At 44.1% G+C, this 12,359-nt stretch overlaps 1 long non-coding RNA gene across 2 annotated transcripts in view; it reads left to right on the top strand.

Annotated features, from left to right (window-relative positions):
- The window catches only part of LOC138480836 (uncharacterized), a 324,964-nt gene that overhangs the window by 79,848 nt on the left and 232,757 nt on the right, over window positions 1-12,359 (top strand). The window contains exon 2 of one of the 2 annotated variants that reach the window (XR_011274141.1): window positions 4,621-4,730. The exons of the other annotated variant lie outside the window; for it this stretch is intronic. This is a non-coding gene — a long non-coding RNA (uncharacterized lncRNA). The remainder of the gene's footprint in view (window positions 1-4,620; window positions 4,731-12,359) is intronic. 2 annotated transcript variants of the gene reach the window in all.

Here is a 12,359-nt window from a genome sequence, read left to right as displayed (position 1 = left end):
TGGTCCATTGAGGCACTTGTATTAGCCATGTAGCGTTGCAAGACATGGAATGAAGCAGCTCACAGGGACAGACAGCAAGGGACAGACTCGGGTGCAGTGCATTTCATTTCCAAGTAGAATATGATACATGCACTGGCTACTTTATTTTGGTCATGGTGGTACAGGACTTGTTCTGAAGTCAGACCTTGCTATATGCGTCTGTCTGCTTACCCAGGGAACATTGCATGTTGTGTGAATCGTGACACATTGGTGTTCCATTTGCCACGCACCCACCGGTGCCTGACTTAATGCATTGACTGTGTATGAACCATCACAGGGGTAATGTTACGTATGGGTATGAAGCATCCACACAAGATTGTCTGTTTGTAGAGTATTTTGTTACTTTGGGGCATATTTGGTGGTGTGTTTGTGTGTTTTGGGCACGCACAGATTATTAACTGTGGCTCTCTTTGCAGCATTGAACTCATCCTGTTACCGGACCGGAGAGTGCGCAGGCAGGAGGCCAGCACTCACCCCAGAGATAAGTTTCTCTTTGACTTCCATTTGAGTAATTTGCTGCTATGTGCATGTGAACAAGTTTGGTCTATTTGTGTATGTGTTAATGTGTGTACTACATTTTGGTGCATTCCCTACTTTCTCGTGTCAATCCTACTCCCCTCTCCTGCCTCTCATTCCGGTTATCCAGTATGCCAATGCCTGTGCCGACTGCATATCCCTGACCCTCCTTCCCTACCAGGGTGTCAGAGATCTATGTGAGTTAGACCTTGCAGGCACCCAGACCACGGAGTTGGTTGTTTTGTGCCACTCCTGCGCCTGTACACGGGAGCTGTGACAGTAGACATCCGTTTGTGTTACATCATTCTATGTTATGTACCACACATGGTTCAGATCCTGTTGTGACATTATTGTACTGTGCTACCTTGGTTGTTAACATCATTGTGGTAGTACTTGGCCTTTGTGGCGTACTGCTACTTGAAGTCATCTACTGGACGCTGTTCTGTTTTGTTTTACTGCCTGCAGGGTATTTGCTTGGCTTCTGTGTTGTCCTGCTTTGAGTCCTCATGGATTTTGTGCTTTTGCAAATCTAGGTGGACTCTGAGGGTGATGGCAACTTTTTACACACAAGGTGGGAGATGACAAAGGGGAAGGGTGATCTTGTGGCCAGGTGGAATTCAAGGATGTCGGATGAATAACCCAGATGCAGTTGTTCAGTGGGTCGTGGTGATTTGCGAGGGAGGGGGGTGTTTTGTTGTTGATAGTTGCCTTGCCCTGCAGTGTGATGGGCACCCTGAAATTGTAATTGTGCTTTACCATGTACATGATGTATTCTGCTCATCAATGCCTCTTCATGTGTTGTGTTTACCTTTCAGGTGTGAGGGGATAGTTGTGGTTTGACATGCTGGGGTATACACATGGTGAATGTTCACATGTGATGTGTAGAGGACAGTGATGGTCACTTGATTTCACATGCATATGTTGAGTGCATGTCCGTACTGACCCACACACTCGCACTATGATCCACTACATGTACAACCACCCTTACATGTCCACGTGTACACTCTATTTGCCTTCTGGTGCCCACTGTGTCCCTGCAGCGAATGTTCTATGACCATTTGTGGATCCTGTACATGCCTAATTTTGTTATTTTATGTAGTTTGTCGCTTAGATGTGATGCTCAGGGTGTGCATTACACACAATGGCTGTTCACTGTGCTGTGCGATGAGCAGTGTGTTGCAGGAGGTGGACATGGCACACAGAAGCTGCAGTGTTGATTACGCAATGCACATTGTGCATGTGGACAGGCATTCATTGTTATGTTTCAAATACGACTTTTGGAATGCATTTGGGTATGACTTATTTTGGGTGGGAGGTTGTTGGTCAGTCATTTCATCTGATTCCATGTCAGGCATCATTGTCTGATGCCCATTTACATTTTTCACATGGCAATGTGTACCTTATTGGTACTGTGTTGGTGCAGGGCTATTGCTTGCCATGTCATGTTGTGGTTTGGGAGGGTTTGAGTGACATACCAGTGATAGTCATGGCCTGTTTTGCAGGTCTGTGTGATTCACACCTTGCATGTGTGACTTTTTGTCACACAGGATTGCTTGTGTTTAAGTAGCTAGGAATGCACACAATGTGGCAATTCCATGGCAACAATCTCAGGGTGGTAAGGTTGTGACAGTTGACTGTCTCTTTGTCATCATCGATTGTCACCTGGTATGTGCCAGGCCTGTGTGCACTCCGCAGGGTTGGGAGTTTAGGTGAAAAATGTGGCCACAAGCTGGGACCGGGCTTCGTCGCCACATGCCCTATCCCCTCCCATGGGCAGCGCCTGTGCCTGTGGTTGGGGATGTGGGGGCACCACCATGTCCACCGGTACGCCCTGCCACAATGATCCTGCACACTACTGGGGGTGCATAGAGTAGCTGCCTGCCAGAACGGTCAAGGGAGTGGAAGCGTGACTTGAGCACTCCGAATGTGCGCTCCACTATGGCCCTGGTTGCAATATGGGCCACGTTGTATCTTACCTGGGGTGGTGTGGTGGGGTTCCGGATTGGCGTCATCATGTGGTTGCTCAGAGGGTAGGCACTGTCCACTGGAGAGGTGATAATGGTTGTGATTATTGGGGTTTGTGTATTTGTGTGTGTGTGTGTGTGACATGCATGCATGTGCACGGGCATTTGTACTCACCTAGGAGCCATGTGTCGCCATGCTGCCCAGCTTCCAGGGCCCGGCTCAGGGCAGACATTCTGTATATGAAACTGTCATGGGTCGAGCCAGGGTAGTTTGCATAGACAGAGGTGATGATTCCCTTTGCATCGCATACCACCTGTACGTTGATGGAATGCCAGTGCTTGCGGTTTCAGTAGATGTGCTCAGTGGCCCAAGATGGACGTAGGGCCACATGGGTGCAATCTATGGCACCGAGCACTTTGGGGAAGTGTGCCACCCTGTAAAAGTCCTGGACAACGGCCTGCCTTTCTGCAGGTGTTCTGGGCATGTATATGTGCCTGCGGATTGAGGGGCGCGCTGTCATTATTGCCAATAGCTGGTGTAGGCAGCGTGACTGTGTGGCCTGTGAGACTCCACCCACTATGGCAGTAGTCCGCTGAAAAGACCCAGTGGCCAAAAAATGCAGGAGATTGAGCACCTTCTCCAAGGGGCTCAATGCTTGGGAGCAGAGGGTGGGGGATGTTAGGTCATCTTCCCACTCCCTGACCAGGTCTTGGATGATATGTGGTAGAAATCCATACCTGCCATAGACCTGGTCGTCAGGCATCCCAAAAAGGCTTGTCTGTGGTGAAAAAATGTGTGCCCTGGCTATTCTCCTCTTCCTGCGGTGTCCCACGATCAGTGCTGCGACAAATGGGGTATTCATCGTAGCTGTATATACGTGTTTGTTGTTTGCGCGCACTTTTATGCTGTGCGCAGGGACGCTTCCGCCTGCCTTCGTGTAGTGGACGGGTTGACGCCTGTGTGCGTCTTTTGCCGTGCGCGGGTTTCCCTATTCTAATCCATGAATACGCCTTGTTCGCGTGCGTGTGGGCGTTCTGTGTAGTTCCCTGCAGTACTTCCCCAGTTACGCCTTCTTTTTCACGTGTTGTTCCCCATTCCGTGTGTTACGCCCACTGTTCTGCCCACTTTTGTTGTGTGCGCTGCGCTATGTGCGCTTTTGCTGTGCGCAAAGCGCACGCCTTTTGATGACGTGTGTGGCGGCGTGCGCCATGCACGGATTTGGCGGACAACCATTGGGAAAGTAGTGCAGCGCCTTCCTTCGATTGCACGCGTGCGTGTGCGCTTGCTTTCTCACACTTGCGCCTCCTTGTGCCTGCTTGCGCTGGGATTTTCTGCGCACATTTGTTCCATGAATTGGCCCCACAGTGTTTTAGAGATACAGTTGAATTTGCGGGCACCTGTAATGAAGCTGGGTGCAGCATAATGTGCTGCTTTGAAGGAAGACAGGTGTTTGGCTGGAAACCCAGTAAGGAGCGCAACTCCCCCATCAATGTGTGCCATAAAAAGGGCTGTTGTGTTTCTTGAGCCATCTGTGAGACATGAGAATCGCTACACTAGCACCGAGTGGAATCACTTCACTGGCACCTGGTGGAATTCCTCATCTTATTCTGGTGAAATCTCAATACTCGCTAGCAGTGGACTCTAAACACTGGCTCTTGGTGGAATCTCTACCGTGCTTCCATTGGAATACGGAACCTCCTTTTAGGGTCTCTGCATTATTCAAAATGCACTAAGGAATCTCAGCCCAAAATATGTATCCATTGGACAATAGAAAAAGCGGCTAACCTGCACCAACACATTCAGAAAGAACAGAGTGAGGGAAGGAATCTAGCCATCCTAAACTTTGGAATGAGAACCACTAGAACATTAGAACACAAAGAAACCACCTGAAGTTCAGGAAGCCAAAAATAAATTGCTGCTCTTTCCTTTTTTCTCTTTTATAACTGATGTTTTCCAAAAATGCCTTATGAAAATTCGCATCAGTACTTTGGACCATAGTATCACCCAGCAAGTTCTTTTGAAGAACGAAAAACCTTTGTGGAATATGTTCCACTAAATCTCGTCACAATAACATTAGGTCCCATTACCTTTTGTTCCTAGATTCGTCAAGGTCAGAAGAGTTGTCTCTAGTGCCTCATCCCTCCACACACGTGCTGTGCTGTCGACGTTACCTCTGGTTTGTTCCCTAAAGGCTGTGCCCCGAAATTCAGGTAAGCTTACCGTTTGGGATTTTAAAGTTATAATGCAGTCTAAACTATTAGCAATTGAACAAGCAGCCCAGGATATTCTGAAAGAAATGTGTGCTTCCCTACAGGGTCCAGTTGTTTTTCGCCCTGAGGAAGGCATTTTTTCGATTTCACCGCCCGGCAGGTGGCTCTGTTGTCGAAACGTGTTCTAGATGTCTATTTAAGTTGTGAACTGTTTGCAAATCAATTTGTAATTGACACACACACGCAGGCAGACATGCTCTTGGTTAATAAACCAATTCAAAAATTAGAGAAATTGGCACATTAGGGTGCACCTTGGAAACGTGCTTCTTTATTATTTGTAATGAGAGTTGTTTATTCATTTTCTTTTTCTCTCTAGTTCAAAATGTGTTGATTTAATTTGTTATGATTACTCTTTATTCATTGTCTCACTCCTTATTGTAAGTTTGTTCAAAAGTTTGTCTCATCATGTGTTTCTTTGTCTTTCTACACATGTACTTCAACAAAAAACATTTCTTTGCTTTTTAACTACAACATTTCTCTTTGAACCCATAAATAAATCAAATGTTTGAGTATATATGATTTGACCACATTGATTGGTTTCAGAAGTTGAGATGGCTTAAATCATATTTGAAGTAATATCGCAAATGATACACACAATATTTGAACGATCACAAATAATTTTGAACTTCGTTCTCAGCAGAGTGGACTTTCACGTTATTATTTTAGTTTAATGTCCCATTCCATTGTCAGGAGTGGCACTCTATTAAGAGTGGCACAGGACACCCAGAAAGGATTTGGGTGGTTGTGCCAAATAAAGTGGACAGATAAGAACACACACAGCGGAAAGGAAAGAGAACGAAGAGTAAGCAAGAGTAGCAAGGGAAAAGATACAGAATGAATACCCTCTTGGGGTGTATGCAGATATAGGAAAAGAGTATTCCACGAACCTTGGAAATACTCTAGCCTTCTGCACAGTTTGCTATAACAGAGGCCCACGCTGTTTGCTCATGACTTGGAACAGCAGCTCTGGGTGTCTGTAATGTAGAAACAGGACAAGGGAAGGGGCAGAGGTTGACTGATGGGAACCAACAGACAAGCTCTGTACAAAAGGGTCTACAAACAGTACAAGAGAAGATACTACAGACAAATCCAGGAAAGGAGGTGATAACAAACTACCAGAAGGAAATGAAAGGAAAGTCGTGTAACAGGATAGGATAGCAGAGGACAGTAAGGAACAAGGTTGAGAGCTCAGAGGAGCAGGAAAGCAATGAGCAAGCCCACAGGAGCAGGGCTGTAAGTTAGAGAGCCCAGATGAAAAGGGCTTAGGGCAGCAGAGTAAAGCAGGCTGCACGGTAAGGAACCCAGAAGGGCCGGGCGGCAAGGAGTGGGCCCTGAGGGGCAGGGCCGCTGACCGTAGAAAGTAGCAGAGGACTGTAGCGGGCTGCTAGGCCGAGAACCCAGCGGAAAAAGATAGGTAGTAGGCAGCGGAGCGTGATAAGCTGCAAAGTAGGAAGGCCAGAGGACAAGGGCCGTAGGCAACCGGAGTGAGGTAGGCTGCAGAGCAGGGGGCCCAAAGGACAAAGGCTGAAGGCAGCCGGAGTGAGGCAGGCTGCAGAGCAGGGAGCCCAGAGGACAAGGGCTGAAGGCAGCCGGAGTGAGGCAGGCTGCAGAGCAGGGAGCCCAGAGGACAAGGGCTGAGGCTGGAAAGCAGCAGAGCGTGATCAGCTGATATGTAGAGAGCCCGCAGGGCAAGGGCGGAGGCTGGAAGGCAGCAGAGCGTGATCGGCTGCAATGTGGAGAGCCCGGCAGGGCAAGGGCGGAAGCTGGAAGGCAGCAGAGCGTGATCAGCTGCAATGTGGAGAGCCCAAAAGGAGCAGGGCTGTGAGGCAGGGAGCCTGGAAGGCAATGGCAGGAGGCAGCGAAGTGTAACAGGCTGCAAGGCAGGAAGCCCAGAGGAGCTGGACTGAGGTAGGGAGCCCAGAAGGCTAGGGCTGTAGGCAGCAGGGTGTAGCAAGCTGCAAGGCAGGAAGCCCAGAGGAGCTGGACTGAGGCAGGGAGCCCAGAAGGCTAGGGCTGTAGGCAGCAGGGTGTAGCAAGCTGCAAGGCAGGATCTAAGCAGGAGAGATGGTAAACAGCATACAAAGATCCGTAGAAAGCCGCGAAAGGTGGAGGAAGGACTCTCAGATGCAAGAGGCTGAGCCACTGCAGGCAGCAGCCTTTATACTGCCTAGCCCAGCACAGAGGCAGGCTAATTGGTTGCACCTGGCGAAGCACACCTGCAGGCAATCGGCCACCTCCCTTTCTGTTCCTGGGCTGGTGGAAGCAGGGCAAGTCCCTAGGGCTTCTGGGGGGTGTAGTTCCTTTGATAACCAATAGGAACAGCCAGGAATCGATGCTTGTAGCCAGGTGCATTATGGTATGCGTAGTTTGTTGGAAATAATAATAAAGCACCAAAGTCTCGCAAATGGGAAATAAAGTTCCCAAAGTAAATATAGATGGATCCAAGAGTCACATATAGTCCAAATTGAGCGTAAATAGATGCGCCCATGGCGCAGGCATGACATCCATTGCTGCTTATGGGACTCACCCCATTTCTTTGTGTATGAAAAATACATTCAGCAGATTGCAGAGACATTCGAAAGTCTGCCACCATGACACGATTTGCATTTATTTGTATATACCCTGGCCAGTTCCAAAGTACTATTCTACATAAACTTCCTATACTTCTGTAACATAAAATACCTACTAATGTGCTAAGGTGTAAGAGTGGGGTGTAAGAGAGATGGGCCCTGGTTCGTCAGAGGTGAGTGGTAGTGGGAGAGTGTTTGTGAAACGTAGAGAAAAGGGGGACGTAGGAGTTGTAGAAGGGGAGAATTGGAGGGCGAGGACGTAGTTGGGGAGAAGAAAAGAGCTAGAGATAGAGACGACAGGATTTTAAGATGACCAGACAGACAGTGGGGCAAGGAGGTCGGAGGACAGGAGAAGAGCAGGAAGATGAAGGAAAGAGAGAGGGGTGGAAGGTGTGAGCAAAAGGGTGAAAGATAACAGTGAGAGTAGGAAGGGCGAAGAGACAGGAGAGTAAGGAGGCATAACATCTCAGAGAACATTGAGAGGGCGAGAGCAAGGGAGAGGTATTTGCGAAAACCCAGCCCCCATCTGCCTTCATTAAGACCAGGATTTGGGGAACACCAGAGTAGGGTATCCTTAGCAAGCCCCGGGGCAGTGAGATATATGTCTTTGGCCTTTATGCCCTCACATGATAGAGAGGTTATCCTAGACTTAAGGGGTTATCAATCCTTACTGTTGACTGTACTCTGTGTGGGTTTTTTTTAACCAATATTTCACAGAAGATGTGCTGTAAAGTCCACAATTTTAAACCACTATTTAAAAAATGTTGTCAGAGGGAGAACGGATGCCCTCCCCCTACTCCCTTTGGTTGGTTGGGTTCCCTCACTAGGTTCAGTTGCTCCCACACATTCATGGGAATCGTTTATGAGACTCCAAATAAAGAACCCCACACCACCCCCTGGCATTGGCTGTGCTGTCCCCTGATCCGGCCCTTAGCAGTGCAGAGGGAAACACATTGTGCATTTCTGTGGAGATTATTCGAGAAGATTGGTGAGTAATTCATCGTCAAGCAGAAGTCAGAGGTCACACAGCGTCGTGCTGCTGTCATGCAGGTAATGCAAAATGAAGCCGTGTTTTAATGAGCTGTATGTCATGACAACGCTGTGACTGGCAGTGCCCTGCTCTCTGCTGGCTCCTTAGTCATCCAAAAGCATTTCCTCTGCGCTTTGAGCTTAGAGGTCATTGTTTAATTAAAACATCTCCTATTATGGGCCAAGAGTCATCCGTGTGCATATACATATTGGAAACATTGAAACGTTTTAAGTAACGTCTTGGTAGCGGGTGCAGTTACGTTTAAGTCAATACACAGACGCAGTTGAGACCTACGTTATTGTCATCTGACAACTTGCTTTTAAAACATAGGACAATTAAAAAAAGTGGAACCGATTAGTAATTTATTTCCAATTGTCATTTGTACATGAGTATAGGACAATATATCATGAGGTAGCTGGGCCCTGCCTATTATACCCAGTCTAGCACTCCCTTTTTCTGATTCTCTCTCTTTCTCTGCCTCTCTCTTTTGACAGACACCATGAAGTATGTTCTCTGCAAAAGGAGCTATGAAAATAAATGATTTAGTTGTACTAGCATTGAAAACTGGCTCGCTTTAAAATGTTAGTGTTCCTTTCAATGATCACTTTCTATATATTGTACTCATAAGAAAACATCACATTTGTGTTACTGAGCAAAGCACATTATGAAAAAGTAGAATAATCATTTACATTATTTTCTGAAATTGTTTTCATTCCATGATGAACAATCTCAAACACTCTCTCAAAATATACATATGAGAAAGATGAAGTAGGCAAATAGCACCAAAGAGGGTTCTTGGCTTATTTACATGAAATCAAAAAGTATATTCGGAAGAAAGCATGAACACAGATATTTGTATTGGACAAGTAAATCTCTGATAAAAGGGCTGCATGCATGAATATGTATGTGCATAATGAACACTAGGTTAATGTTTGCTTTAGTTTTCACAACACTCCCCTTTAAAGTATTTGTAACCGTTACCCATATGCAATCACTTGGACAGCTTCAACATTTGGATGTGCAGTTAAAATGGCTGAAACATCTGAGACTCATCCTGCTACTCATGTCTTTTTCCGATGAGGGCAGCCATCAGAATTTAAGAAGAGGAGGGGCTAAGTGGGCAGGCCAGTCCCTAATGCATGTGTTTGGTAGTTAAATACCTACTATTCTTAAATCAGTGTTTCTCAAGCTTCATTATAACACAACCATGTTTTAGCACATTCAAAATTCCCATTTACTACCTGAAGAAACAGTTTACATAGTACAGGTGAAAGATTGCTAATGTTCATAAAAATGTGAATACAAATGAATTATTAATGACTAAACTGAACATAAGGTATATTCAAAAAGATTATTTGCTGAAATATGTCATAGTTTCAAACCTGGGAAAGTGATATCATCCTGAAGGAATAGTCTGCAATGTTCTAGAATTACTTTGTTGTTCCTGAATATTTGTAGCGGATATATTTTTTTTAAATATAATAACTGGAGCCCTATTTCACAATAGGCCATGTTATCTTGCACACCTACTGCCATAATTCATATTGCAAATATGGCCACACAATTCTACAGGTAATTATATTCAAGATGGCAAAAAAGGCACCAATATTTTAGCAACATTACTAGCTTGGCTGCACATTTTCACCAGCACTTCACAAGTGGTTCACACGATTTTACTAGCACCGTAGTATTGGGAGCCTCACTTTTCAGCATAACTCTAACTCTGCATCAAACGTGTTGCAATATTAATAATGACTCCTCAGCGTTGATTCAATAGGTTGCCAGTCAACGGAGTAGCAATGGAGGTGGTATAATCTGATGTATCAGCTTGGAGCAAATTGGTCAGGCTATAATAAAACCTAGTGTTACACATTTCTTTTTTAAAGGACACGTTTGTGGGTTGTGCTTCTAGTAGAGACAATATCAATAACACTTTGATTCTTATTCCACGAATTGCATTTTTTTTTGTATTAATTTTCATGCAATTTCGATTTTGATTCATACAATTGTCATTATTTTCTCATTAACATTAACTTTCATGTATCCACATTTGTTTCTCTCAACACGTGTTTCCGCACAGTAAGTGCCCGTGGTTCTTCAGGAGAGATACTAAAGTTTAAAAGAAGGAAATAAGATGATGTTCAAAAGTAAAATCAGAATTGAGATATAGAAAGTAATGATAGGTGGTGGGAGAATGGACTAATCAGGTTATGTGACCTGTAAAATACACTCACTTAGGTTTGAATTCTCTTTGTTGTGAATGTTGTTCTGTCTGACTTTTCAGATATCTTTTATCATTAGCATTTTTTTCTTATTTCAAAAAATATTCAAGATTATTTTTGGCTGAAAACAATAAAGAACCAAAACTTAGGTCCATACATTCAAATAATATAAAAGGTTAATTCTACAAGAACCTGAGCTGATTGCATCTCATTATTTTTCTTTCTTTTTAAATTAAATGAGAGCAAGTGCCTAAAGAGCATTACCTGGCTCTTCTAAAGTTAGTTACCTTTTTAGTTCTGTGTTTGTCCTTAGGTTCGATTGCCTTCCACACTCCAGGATCCACACTGCTTTGTAAGTTATCCGGCTTTACTTTATATAACCCGCAAATATGTGCCACATGACGTCACCGCGTTACATAGCGTGATGACATCATACATCACGCAAAAGCGTCAGGTGGCCATTTTGAGTTACATGCTTATATGTGGCAGCTATTTTCCTTTGTTATATCTTGAAGTAAATTGATCTAAACTGTGGACTTTAGGTTAATGAAAGGAATTGTTATGAACAATGATTTGTATAGGGGTAAGAACAATGTGTAAGATTGCTTAAGAAATGGAAATATATTGAATTGTTGAAAAGTGAAAAAACAGAGGCAAGTACAGAGATTGTAGATTCGATTTGGCACACAGAGATTAGATAAACAACTATAGCATTACTGAGGCTGATTTTAGCAAATAGGTGTTAGTAAGTAAATACATTCTTTTACCACATTACTGAAGTGAGTCCACGTGTCACAGATTCTATTTGGTGCAGTATGAAAAATCATATTAATTGCTTTTTGTCAAATATATACAATATAGATATACAGTATGTACATTTAGTGCACATGTATTCTTTGTTACTAAAGCCAATAGGCCATGTCATGTTCTGTATTAAGGCTAGAATGGCACGTGTCCAGAGTACAAATCCATTTTGCTTCTCTCCTTCTTAGCAGGAGTTCTCTATGTCCTCCTCTTCCCGGGTGTCAACTCTTTCCAGGCCTAGAAATGTGATTTTTTAAATTTCCATTGGTTGATGTTCTTGATTAAAGTGTATTGCTAGTGGATACCTTGTGTCATTATTTTTGATTGCTCTTAGATGTTCTTGAAGTCTCATTTTCATTGGTCTGATGGTGCTTTCTACGTATATTTTTCCACAAGTACATGTGATGACATAAATTACATACTTTGTGTTACAATTTATGAACTGTTTGATCTTTTGAGATCTGCCATTTGGCAGCATAATTTCCTTTGTTCCATTCTCTATTTGTTTGCATATTGTGCATTTACAACATCTGTGGGTTCCTGTTGGTGCCGGCAATTGTAGAAATTGACTGAGAGTTTCAGGTCTGTCTTCTTTTAAATGACTCAGACTCACTCTTTGTTTCAATGTAGGTGCTCTTCGGTAGATTATACTTGGCTTTGCTTCTATGTTTTGTTTTATTGTTTCGTCACTTTGTAAAATGTTCCAATGTTTTTTTAGAAGCTTGTTTAAAACAAATGCTTCACTGTTATAAGTCGTGATGAAATCTACCTTTGTCTGTGGTTTCTTAGATTTTGGTTTGTCTTTTAACAAATCAGTTTGTGGTATTTTTTCTGCTTTTCTTTTTGTTCTTTCCTGTAGGGTATTTTGTGGATATTTGGGGCTTTGCAGTATTTTCTTACCGCCAAAATACCTTTAGCAATAATCACTCTCTGTATTCATATT

This window comes from Ambystoma mexicanum, chromosome 5p, assembly GCF_040938575.1.
Source record: "Ambystoma mexicanum isolate Mex_15411 chromosome 5p, UKY_AmexF1_1, whole genome shotgun sequence".
NCBI classification, from domain to species: domain Eukaryota; kingdom Metazoa; phylum Chordata; class Amphibia; order Caudata; family Ambystomatidae; genus Ambystoma; species Ambystoma mexicanum.
The sequence above is the reverse complement of the archived record's forward strand: the minus strand, read 5'-3'. Positions and strand labels throughout refer to the sequence as shown.